The following is a 12,486-nucleotide window of genomic DNA, read 5'->3' on the forward strand; positions in this document are numbered from 1 at the left end:
AAATATAGGATAAATAAAAATTCAAGCCTGGAACTTGCACTGCCAGCTATGTTGAGATATTTTCTAGGAGACCAATAATGCTGCTAAGAATAAAAAATAGAATGAAAATTTAAACACTGGATTTGAAACAAGAGCGCTGCTGAAGCAGCCAGTTTTGAAGAGCAAGGTCTTGGAAAGAAGCAATTCTTATTAAGGTAAGCTAAATTTTTTGTACATTGGTTTTCTCCTTGGGACATTATTGACATATGCCAAAGATGTGACTCAGATGGGTAGAAGCTGCTGAGAGTCCTAAAACACAAAAGAGCGTTTGGTGATTTCACAGGCTTTGGGGAAACAAAAATTGGACTTCTGGTATGACAAGACTTCTAGGACTTGATTGACCATAATTCCAATGATGAATGAGGGTCACAGAAGTGAGACTAACACTCAAAACCTGTTGCTCCGTTGAGTCGTTACCTGATTAAGCTACTTAGGAAAGATGCAAAGGAGCCAAGCAGAAAATACATGAAAAGAAGCTAATATGACTAAAGGGTAGCATGGAGTTTTCAGCATTTCCACAGTACTAGGAAGTCCAAAATTGCACTTCAAGACCTCCAAGGAGGAATGGCACTAAAATACCCTACAGGCTCTAACTGGGACCCCTGGAGGGATACAACGTAAGTGTGGGGGGTTAACCACGGGTAGACTGGACCTTATCAAGACTGCAAAGTATCATCCAGTCAGTTCAAGATCTGATTGGATTTAGGTGCTACGTCTCTTTTTGGCCTTCCAGAGGATAGGGTAAATCATCATTAAAATTGTTCATATGCAAGATTGGCAATGAAACCAAACTTGTTTAAAATATTAAGAAAAAAGGACCAGAAGAAAAAAAGGAAATACAAAGTGACACAAATAATACAGTTATCAGATGAAATGTCTAAATAACTGTGATTAATTTCTTCAAGCAAATAGATGACCAGGTGGAGAATTTTAACAGAAAATAAGAAAATGATCAAATGGAAACTTTTGAGTTGAAAATTACAATAACTAAAAGATTGGGACTGACATATATACACTAATATGTATAAAATAGATAACTAATAAGAACCTGCTGTATAAAAACTAAATAAATAAAATTAAAAAATAAAATAAAATAAAATCATAGCATGAGAGATGGGACACAGGTGAAGATAGGATGAGTGAACTAGAAGACAGATCAATAGAAAATATATAGACTATAGCACAGAGGGCAAAACAGATGGAAGGTGCAGGGAGGAACAAAAGAGATGTATTATATACAAGAAATAAGAACAAAAAACACTGACTACATTGTTCATGTCTGTATTATTTATAATAGTTCCAAATCAACAGTAGAATGGACATTTTGATATGTTCATATAATGGAAAATATTTAATATTGAGAAATACTGAACCACTGCCACAGGCAAAGACGTCAGTGAATCACTCAAACATACTATGATAAAAAAGAAACCATATACAAAAGAGTACATGCCGCATCATGCTATTTATATACAATTCAAAAATGGGTAGAATCTATTATTATTATTAAAGAGGAATTAATTTACTGGGGCTGCTGTGGGTGCTGTTAATATTCTCCTTCTTCACTCAGTGGTGGTTACAATGAGTATATTTGCTTTGTGAAAATCCACTGAATTGTATACTTATGATTTGTGTGATTTTGTGTATGTATGCTAAACTTCAATTAAAAAAAAGATTTTAAACAGTTAAAGACTGAGTATGTTAAAGTTAAAGTTTTGTGGGATAATGTCAGTCACTTACATTCTCCCATAGCTAATAAAGTCCCTTTGGACATTGATTACTTTTGGCTTTCAAGGAATTGAAGAATTAATCAGTAGAGAGAATGTCAAAAATGAAAAAAAAAGAAAAGAAAAGAAAAGGAGGTTGGATGGGGGATGTGTGTATAACTGAAAGATTACTCAACAGCCATGCATATCTTTGAAGCAATGAGCAGAATGGATGTTGCTTGAAGAACAAGCAAACTACACAGCAATTCTTCCCCCTTTAGTAGTTAAGTTAATGTAGCCAAAGGCAAGAATCAGAAGTAACAGATATTAATAATGCCACCACCATACAATTTATAAACAAATAATAAATCAAAGTTTTTCCAGTCTTCTTTTCCAGATGAAGACATAAACTATTTTTTCCTCTGTGTTTTTTTTTGGTTTGCTTGCTTGTTTGCTTGTTTTATCACTTCCAGAGGTAAGATGTTCCAAATGTATTTGGAACCTCTTTCACTGCTTTATACTCTTTTGATAGGTTCTCTTATTTCTAGACGCTGATATCCTGGAGAGCAGGGTCCCTTTCTTATTTAGTTATGTATACACGTTCCCTAATCAAGCACCTGTCAAAGAATAAGTACTAAAGAAATATGTGTTTTCTCTTACCAGCAGGATTTATTTGTTTATTTATTTTTTAACATCTTTATTGGAGTATAATTGCTTTACAATGTTGTGTTAATTTCTGCTGTACAACAAAGTGAATCAGCTATACGTATACGTATATCCCCATATTCCCTCCCTCTTGTGTCTCCCTCCCACTCTCCCTATCCCACCCCTCTAGGTGGTCACAAAGCACTGAGCTGATCTCCCTGTGTTACGTGGCTGCTTCCCACTAGCTATCTATTTTACATTTGGTAGTGTATATATGTCCATGCCACTCTCTCACTTCGTCCCAGCTTACCCTTCCCCCTCCCCGTGTCCTCAAGTCCATTCTCTAAGTCTGCATCTTTATTCCTGTCCTGCCACTACGTTCTTCAGAACCCTTTTTTTTTTTTTTTTTTTTTTTAGATTCCATATATATGTGAGCATACGGTATTTGTTTTTCTCTTTCTGACTTACTTCACTCTGTACGGCAGACTCTAGGTCCATCCACCTCACTACAAATAACTCAATTTTGTTTCTTTTTATGTACCAGCAGGATTTAAATTAGGGCTAATATTGTAGTATTTTATATACGATACATACTTTTCCTTTGCTTATTTTTTTTTCCTGGAAAGAGAGAGGAAAATAATCCAGGAACTATGCCATCATTGGCAAACATAGGTTATGATGTGTTTGCCCTGGTGTGACTTAAACTCATGCTAAATTTTCTCTGAGATTAGAGATTTTGCTTGTGATTTGACATATACGTTTATAATCAGATTTTGCCTTTGTCTCCAGACCAGTCTGGATATTAGTAAAACTTTCCATTTACCCTTTTATCCGACTACTCTTTTGTGAGTACATTTCCACTAATTATGCCTCTAGATGCTTCCCTGCGAGTGTAATCAGTAAGACAATCACAAATTGACAAATTAACACTCTAAAAAGCCTTCCTGGGTAGTAAGCCTAGATGGCATGTGAAAGCTATCTTAAGATGTTCAGTATTACCATAAAAGTAACACAACTGACCTCAGTTCTACAAACACAGCCTATAAGAGCATACAATCTATGAAGAAACAAAACACATTTGCTTCATGTTAATATCAAAATCAGAACCTTAGGCTTAAAAGTTTATTTGCTCTGGATAGAGCTCCCAAGAATCCAGGTTCACCAGCTCCAGGAGCCTGCCATCGGACACCATGGCTCAGAGAACAACAGATAATAGTCCTGACAGACTCTAGTACATGCTGAACTTCTTTTCCAGTGGTCACTTTGACCAAATGATCCACAGTTGATAATTCATTTGCCTGGAGAATTTTCTGGACAAGTTTCAAAAATTATAAAAATGGGGTACGAGTTATTTTGTCACTGCCCTGTACAGCTGCACTAACCAGAAGGAAAAAAACAAAATTCTCTGCTCTTACACTATGTACATGTAATTCCACAGATCACTTTAATCATAACCATATAATATTTTTACTATAAATAACACCTTAGGCAACCCTACCATAGAGGTAAGGAACCCTGAGGTCTAGAGACTGCACTCCTTACCCAACACTTGACAGCTAATTAGTAAGTAAGCTGAACAACTTAGTTAACTCTGGTCAACAATAAGGAGGCTTTCCTGTAACAAGCTGTTGGAGTAGCTCTTTTCAAAATGTGTGATTTTGAGGTTTGAAATAAATAGGGAAGGAATAAAACTCTTGCCCTCCTCCAGTAAAACGTGTACTTTCTAATCTGGAAAGTTCAGTAATACTTGTCTCTTAGGCCCCTGAAACAACTACTACTTTTCAGATGCTCCATCTCAGCAAAAATGCTTAGAAGAGAAAGAGAGGAGAGTGAAGTCTTTGCAGGAAGATTCCAGATGAAGAGGAGATAAGTAATCAAAGATGGAGAATGCCGTGGTGGAAAAATATGTGTCAAGCCTTAGAACAAAGGAACTTGTATTGGAAATATCGTATGAGTATCAATCATATATGTTTGCATGGAGAGTAACCATTGCTACTGTGGTGGTTTAAAAATATGTCCACAGATTCTTTGATAATCCTCTCTTTCAAAGGCAGAACCTAATTCTCCCCTTCTTGACTTTGGGTTGGACTTAGTGATTCACTTCTAATGAATAAAATATCATAGAAATGATGGTGCCTGAATTCCCAGACTAGGTCATAAGAAGCATTGTGACTTCCTTTCTTTCCCTTGGATGTCTTGCTCTGGGTTAACCCAGCTGCCATATAGTGGGGACACTACTAAAGCAGTCTTGTAGAAAGGCCACTGTGGCAAAGAGCTAAGACCTCCTGAAAACAGCCAACACTAACTTGCCAGGTATGTGAGTAAGCCACCTTGGAAGTGGATTTACTAGCTCCAGTCAAGCTTTCAGGTAATTGCAACCCTGGCCAATAGGTTGACAGTAACCTCATAAGAGATCTTGAAGTGGAACCACTCAACGAAGCCACTTTTGAACTCCTGACTCATAGAAACTATGACATAATAAATGTAATCATTAAATTTCAGGATCATTTATTGCACTGCAATAGATAACTAATAATGTCATGTTGAAGTGAAGAGCAGTGTCATATTATAGAACACAACTACTATTGGGGTGAACCATGTGAAACTGCTCTTTTTGTAGGTCACAAATCGCCATTCCATATGGTTCAACCTACTGTACAGGAGCTCTGCCAACTTGTTTCATTCTTGATTTAGATGGGACTTTGGTCACCCAGGATGCATCTGTTCAATGTGTTTGCCATTTTCCAAATTATAATCAAATGGAGATATAGTCATAATTTTCTGACATAATTTTCTGATGCAACAGTTGGAAACTAATTACTTGTGGATTACCTCTTAGTTTAGACATGTAAACGATAATTATTAGCAAATGATGATCATTCTCTCTTTCCAAAGGTATTTTGGATTTGGAACAAAGATTTGAATAAATGCTGAAATATGCTTCAAATTTCTTACACAGTCCTACATACAGAAAGTTATTTTCTTCGGACCCTTAGAAGCACTGGGTGAATGTTCTTAGGACAAACACACACACACACACACACACACACACACACACACACACAGGCAAACCCTCCAGTCTGTAAGTATGTAATTAATTAACTTTGAATGCTCTCCTCATTTTAATCCCATTAAGTGCCTTAGCTGGGCTTTCCTGGTGGCACAGTGGTTGAGAATCTGCCTGCCAATGCAGGGGACACGGGTTCGAGCCCTGGTCTGGGAGGATCCCACATGCCGCGGAGCAGCTGGGCCCGTGAGCCACAACTACTGAGCCTGCGCGTCTGGAGCCTGTGCTCCGCAACAGGAGAGGCCGCGACAGTGAGAGGCCCGCGCACCGCGATGAAGAGTGGCCCCTGCTCGCCGCAACTAGAGAAAACCCTCGCACAGAAACGAAGACCCACCACAGCCAAAAATAAATACTAAATAAAAATAAATAAATTTTTTAAAAAATGCCTTAGCTGGCCCAGGTAACATAAAATTAGCCTCTTGATAACTTACTATCTTTTTTGGTACAACGTTTGCCATTTCCGCATTTCTGTTGATGGTATATGTCAAGCTGTTGAGTGAGAATGTATTTCTTCTTCCATCTCCCTGGAGCTTTCATGTGTGTGCCTGATATAGTGCAAAGCTTTCTGTGTAAATTTTCCAGCACCAGATCACAATTTCTCTCTTACCGTCTTCATTTTCAGCTTTAATTGAAGACAAATCTTAAATGGGAGTGTACAAAATTGGTACATTTTACCCTGGCCCCAAATGCAATATTCCGTTATTATTTTAAAGGGTTTTAATCAATGATCTTTCTTAACAATTATCAGGGATGTGTCACATATGAATAACTGTTACGGGGTCCTTATTTTCTTTGAAAAAAGAATCCCTAAGCTGAAATCCCTGATTTTCTATTTAAATTACTCTGTCATCTTAGGGAATCTAGTGACAATGGAACAAGTGTGGTATTTACTTCTTCTCATGATTATATCCAACAAAGGTTTGGTCAACACCAGTGATTAATTAGAAACAACAAGGAACTATTCACAAATTTAAAGTTAGAAATCACGTTCCATTTTGTATACTTTCAGAGCATGAATCTACCTAACTTCCTAGTAAGAGCTCATAATGTTAACTGTGCCTTTTTCTTGGTAGTGAGATTAGAATTGAACTTTATTTTAATTTCTACTCATTTCTATTCCTTAACATTAATTTTAGGAGCAAATATATATTTCTATTCTCTTCTATAAATATGTAATTATTAGTCATCATATTTGTACTTAATATATAATTTACATATATTATATTTCTGTGTAAACATATAAGTCTATCAGGCACACTAATACTAGAGGTAATATATAAATTCATCAGTTGACTCAAATGTAGGTCCAGGAATCTTACTGAACATTTTTCTTCTTTTCTTTTTATAGAGCTCAGCCTATCTCTACATCCTCTGCGGAAAAAAGATTATGAGCTGAAACAGCTATTGCTATCCACATGGGGAAATTCTGAGCTTCTTAAAACTACTGACAAACAGTTTGTAGAGCTTGGACTTGCTTTGAAAACAGAATGCTACCTTAAAGGACAACAAATCTTCTGGCAATAACTCAAATTTTACAGGTTGCTGGAGCAACTCTGTCTTTTCAAACCACCAGTGGGTGATCTGATCGCAGAATCAACAGTACACCGTACCAAGAATTCAAATGCTATATTAAAGCTGCTAATTTGCAGTGGCTTTTATGGAGGTATAATTTTCCATTTCACATGTAAAATTCCCTGTACAAAAACACTTGAATAATTATGAAAATGGAAGTAAGCCTTTGCAAAATGTAATTATGGCGAGGGAGACTTTTCCTTTGCCTTCAGTATTTTATGCATGTATTTGGTTCCATAAGCAAAGTAATTAAAATGTTGCAAGACACACTGAAATGCTGGCATTTTGGATGGAAAGCAGTTGTACTCCTGGCAACGAATGTTTCGTGCTTCTAAGGAATTTTAAAATTGTAGTTGTAATAAATTATTCAGTCAGGCAAACAGAAAACAAGAGCCAAAATCATGCTCTCAGCTTTGAGATCTGTAGCCACATGCCATCACAAAGCTGTGAATTTTCTATGAAGTGAGACAAAAACCACATTTGTTTTGTTAGCAAACATTTGGAGCAAGGGGAGATAAAACTGTAGTATTTATACAGAGAAAATAAGAAAAATAACTTGGAAGTCATCTTATTCTTTTAGGTGGATTGTTTCCAAGATTTAGAAATGATTGGCCACACTGCTGGTAAATAATGTTCCCACCACAAACAGGGATGCTCTAGCATGACAGCTGTTACAATGAGAGACTGTATTATGGTGTTGCTTCCATATAGGTACTTGACCTGAGAGCCCAGAAGGTAAAGGGCAGCTTTGGAATGACTATCAGAAGTGCTGCGGGCAACAGACTGAATTTGGATCGTGCAATGTCCACCCTCTTCATTTTGGCCAGTCAGTCAGGTTTTGAGCAAGATTTATTGAGTTGTGACTTTGTATCAATCACAGTGGTAGGACGTGGAGGTTTAGTAGTATATGTGTCTGATATAGTGTCTGCCTTAATGGATTTTACAGTCCAGTTTCCCTAGAAGCTAGTTTAGCGTGTTAATGAATTATGGATTCCAGGGCCACACCACATGGACTTGAATTCTGGCTTGTCCACTAATTATCTGTGTGATATTGGGCAAATGATCTCATCTCTCCAGTATGCTCATCGTGGAATGAGAATAGTAACAGTCCTGTCTCACGTAGATGCTATGAGAATTAAATGAGTTAGCCTGTGTATAAGTGTATAATGCCTGGCACTCAGAATTACATAGGCTATTTGCTATTATTTTTACCTCCACCCAATCCAGCAGTGCTATAAATATTGCCTACTAGTTAACATAATACCGAATTTTACAGAAGGTAGATATCCAGAAAAAGTCAAAGATCAGAAAATCCTCTAGAAGGTGTCTAATAGCTGTGGGCATCTGAAGCCTTTACTATTTGCTCTGCACACAGAATATAAGGATACGCTAGGCTATTACCAAACAAGTTCATTTTAAACGTGATAGAAGACATACAAATAACAGCTGACAGCAGTAAGAGGCAGTATAACCGTTTCTATGAGACAGAAGAAAAAGAGCAATTTGAAAGTATAGCATCATCATCTATCATGTATTTTATTCAGCCCTTACAATGGTGTCAGGCACTAAACTCTTTAAATGTCATTCCAATCAACCCTCACAGCAACAGTGGAGTGAGTACTATTATTTCACCCATTTTATAGATGAAGAGGCTGAAGCTCACATAACTTAAGTAACTTTTCGCAGGCTATATGGATAGTTAGCAAAGATATGCCAAGCACTTAGGTCTCTCTGAGGCTAAAGTGCATGTTATTATACTCTACTGAAGTCCTTATGATATTATGAGCATGTTGCCTGTGTCATTAAATGTTCTTCACAAACATGTTTTCACGACTGCAAAGTGTCCTAGTGCATGGCTGTACCATAATGTATTTACCCTTTTTTGTCCAGACAAATGTTTAGATTGTTTCTAGTCTCTTAGTTATTGTAAACGACTTGCAATAAAAATCTTCATGTATAAGCCTTTGTATACATGGTTGATTAGTTTCTTTTTTTTTTTAAATCTTTATTGGAGTATAATTGCTTTACAATGGTGTGTTAGTTTCTGCTTTATAACAAAGTGAATCAGTTTCTTTGTATAAACGCCAAGAAGTAGAGTCAGGAGTCCAAAGGATTTGAATGTTTCTAAAATCTATCATGCAAATTGCCGAATCACCCACCAGGAATGTTATAGTGATTTGTTCTCCCTTCTGCAATTTTTGAGCTTGCTCATTTCATTTCATCCTTGCCAATCCTGAATGTTACCAATATATACTTTTAAAAAGTTTCTTATCAATGTGTCAGATTTTTCAGAAGTCCCTTATTGATTTAATTTGTATTTTAATTTCCACTGGGGTGCTTTGGGAGAAAAGTATCACTTATTGAAAACAAAACATATGGATGATACTTTTAACATTCATATCAATCTCTATCCCTCAGCCTTCTCTTTGCATTCAAGCTTTGCTTTTCCCTTAACAGAATTTTATAAAACTCCAAGTCCCAATTTAATTTTTACAATATTTGGAAGTTTTTTCCAACTTGTCTGAAAAAAGCTTGCTTCTGCACATGCCATTATGTCATCATTTATTCATCAGAGTGGAATTACTGTTCACTTCTCTTTTGTCTCTTCCAGATTATGAGCTACTGGAGAACACATGCTCTTACGGTTTGTTGGATCTTTAAGACCCAACAGATAGTGAAAAGTCTCATAAACAAATTTAATTAGAACTTCCCATAAAAACATGTTGACTCTGGATTTCAGTCAATTTTTCGCTGATTGACTAAATCATGGATTTATTCATCATTAAGCAATAATGTTCTTGATTAGGTGCTATGGAACACTTTAAAAACTGAATAAAGACATGTAGTGGCATTACCTCATTCTAAAAGAACTGTACTGTGAGAAAATAAAAACCGGCTTTGCTGGTAATCAGAATGTGAAGTTCCTATCAAAACAAGAACAATGTTTCCAATAGGACATTGATAAGGCCATGTACAAAATGTTTCAGTGTTTCTCCCAAGGTCATATCACAGCTGCAGAATGACTAACAACACCTCCTTTTTGGGTAATTTCTGCTTTGTACCAATGCCAAATGTAGCTCTGTCTCATTCATCTTGTCTCCTCCATGAAGTCATCCAATAGTTAGATACCCAACAGATGAGCTGCCCCATGCATTGACAGTACCCAATCTGAAGTTAGGGGCTGTGTTCCCAGATCCTCCTAAGAACCATGCAACACAATCCCAAACCTATGAAAGCCCCTCCACACACCCTTTTACTGAGACTCCCAAGATATCTTCCTGCAGTGCAGTTTTCCAAGTTAAATAAACCCAACTCTGACTGGACTAGTGTTCCAGGTAATCTCTGGCTGGTGAGCCTTGGTGTTTGTTAGGTCACTACATACATAGAGACCTACATACTGTTTTACATCAACAGCATTCACCAACTGATTAGATACTTGATTGATCAATGGAGATTATTCCCAACTTTTAAGCCTGAAAACCTTGTCAAAATGCTCATGTCCTTATCATAAATGGGGAAGTAGGAGAGCTTTTGAGAGAAAGATAGTTCAGGGTTAGGCTTATTTTGTCTGAGTGCCATTAAGACTTTCTCATTCTTCTGTTCAGTGGGTGGCTGGAAATGCAGAATTCTAGTTCCTGAGGGAGAACTAGCTTGGAGTCAAGGATTTAGAAATCATAATATAGTAATGTCTAGTCTTTTCTTGCACTCACTGTGTACACTTACCCTATGCCAGGATCTTTCCAAGACACTACACACACACACGTATATATACATATGTATACACACATGTGTATATAATTTCATTGACTCCTTAAAGAGTTATGTGATACAGCTGCTATAATTGTCATTTAATAAACAAGAACACTGTGTAAGAGATATTGGTTAGGCTCAAGGTCAAAAGTAATGGTAGAATCATATTTGAATATTAGTCAGGCTGACTCCATAGACTGTGCTACTGCCTTCTAATAATACAATGAAGTTAAAGAATTTGATGGGAATGTTGATAGAAGACAGCAGGCTCAAGGATGTTGATAATGGACACAAAGTATTGAAATCAACCAGCAATATTAAATAGTCTCATTTTGTGTGCTTAGATTGTATTAAAACTTGTCCATGTTAATGTCAGACATGGCAGGAAGAAGAGAAAACAACTTTGTTTTGTCTTAGGTGTCCTTTCAGATGGAAGCAACAATAGTGAAGATACCAAGCTAATTTCATAGGAATTGTCTGTCAGTGAAAATATTTTTTAGAAAATATTTTTTCTATGTGGTATTTTAATGCAGTGGAATGCCCTTGGCTCTTTACAGATAAAAACAACAACGAAACTGCAAGAGAAACGCTGCATCTCAGGGAGCCTGACTGATGGGTACGGCTGCATTGCTAGAATAAAACTCAAAATGAGAATGTTTGTTAACAGCAGATTGGACTTAGGAGGTCTGGCAAGGTCTTTTAGAAACCTAAACCCAAGGAACCCAGGGAACGAATTCTGTATTATTCTCTCTCAAGGAGCATGCACTGCAAAAGACAATTTCTGCTCTAATATAATTGTATAAATTAATGCAAGAACTCTTCAGAGTGTGTGTGTGTGTGTGTGTGTGTGTGTGAGAGAGTACATGCAACGGGCCCCTTAGGCACTTCGAATAATGATGGTTTTAAACACCTAAGATAAAATATTAAAATACAAATAATTACAAAGCAAAGCAACTACATGTAAATACCAGCTATCAAAATATTTTAAAAATGTGATATGGTCGTATATGTTCTTGCTTATTACCACATTAAATAACAGATGTCTTGGAAGGTCTAATAATGATCATTATTTCAAGGCGGTGATAAGTAGAAACAATACATCAAGATATCTGTAACAACAGATTTCTATTATGTTTATTGGTGACAAAGTCACAGAAATTCCCAAATAATACTATGGTTTGTCATCTATACTCATAATTGGAAGAAATGCTATATTTCCCTTAGAGGCACTAAAAATAAGGATGTGATTTCTTTAAAATTTCTTATTACACACACCCACACACACACCCACATACACACCAAACAACAGCAACAACATGAACAAAGAAACTACTGGAGTCTATCCAAAGACCCCAAGTCAAGAATTCCTACTAACATGTTTCTACTTTAAAATACAATTTGCCCATTTCCTTAAAAGGTAGAGCAAATTAAATTATCCTACTGGTGAGACAGGCTGGGACCTGGGACCCTTTGCTGCAGGGCTTGCACCTGGACAAACATCTCCTGGAGAAACAAAATACAAAGAAACTATAAGGGACTAAAAGTAACTGCGTGCATGCACAGTTGGGGAGAATTATACACAAAAAGATACGAAAAGACCAAAAAGCCCAACGGCCACTTCTGAAGAACTGGGAGCAAAAGCAGGGTGTCGGGGGCAAAAGCAGGGTACTGCACATGACCCTTGCACACGCCCCTTGCACACGACAC

At 36.8% G+C, this 12,486-nt stretch overlaps 1 protein-coding gene and 1 pseudogene across 1 annotated transcript in view; one reads left to right on the forward strand and one right to left on the reverse strand.

The window, feature by feature from the left end:
• The window catches only part of ZNF385D (zinc finger protein 385D), a 933,934-nt gene that overhangs the window by 569,462 nt on the left and 351,986 nt on the right, over positions 1 to 12,486 (reverse strand). The window lies entirely within an intron of this gene.
• LOC133093786 (serine/arginine-rich splicing factor 11-like) overlaps positions 1 to 12,486 on the forward strand; it is a 127,011-nt pseudogene that overhangs the window by 73,106 nt on the left and 41,419 nt on the right.

This window comes from Eubalaena glacialis, chromosome 6, assembly GCF_028564815.1.
Source record: "Eubalaena glacialis isolate mEubGla1 chromosome 6, mEubGla1.1.hap2.+ XY, whole genome shotgun sequence".
NCBI lineage: Eukaryota > Metazoa > Chordata > Mammalia > Artiodactyla > Balaenidae > Eubalaena > Eubalaena glacialis.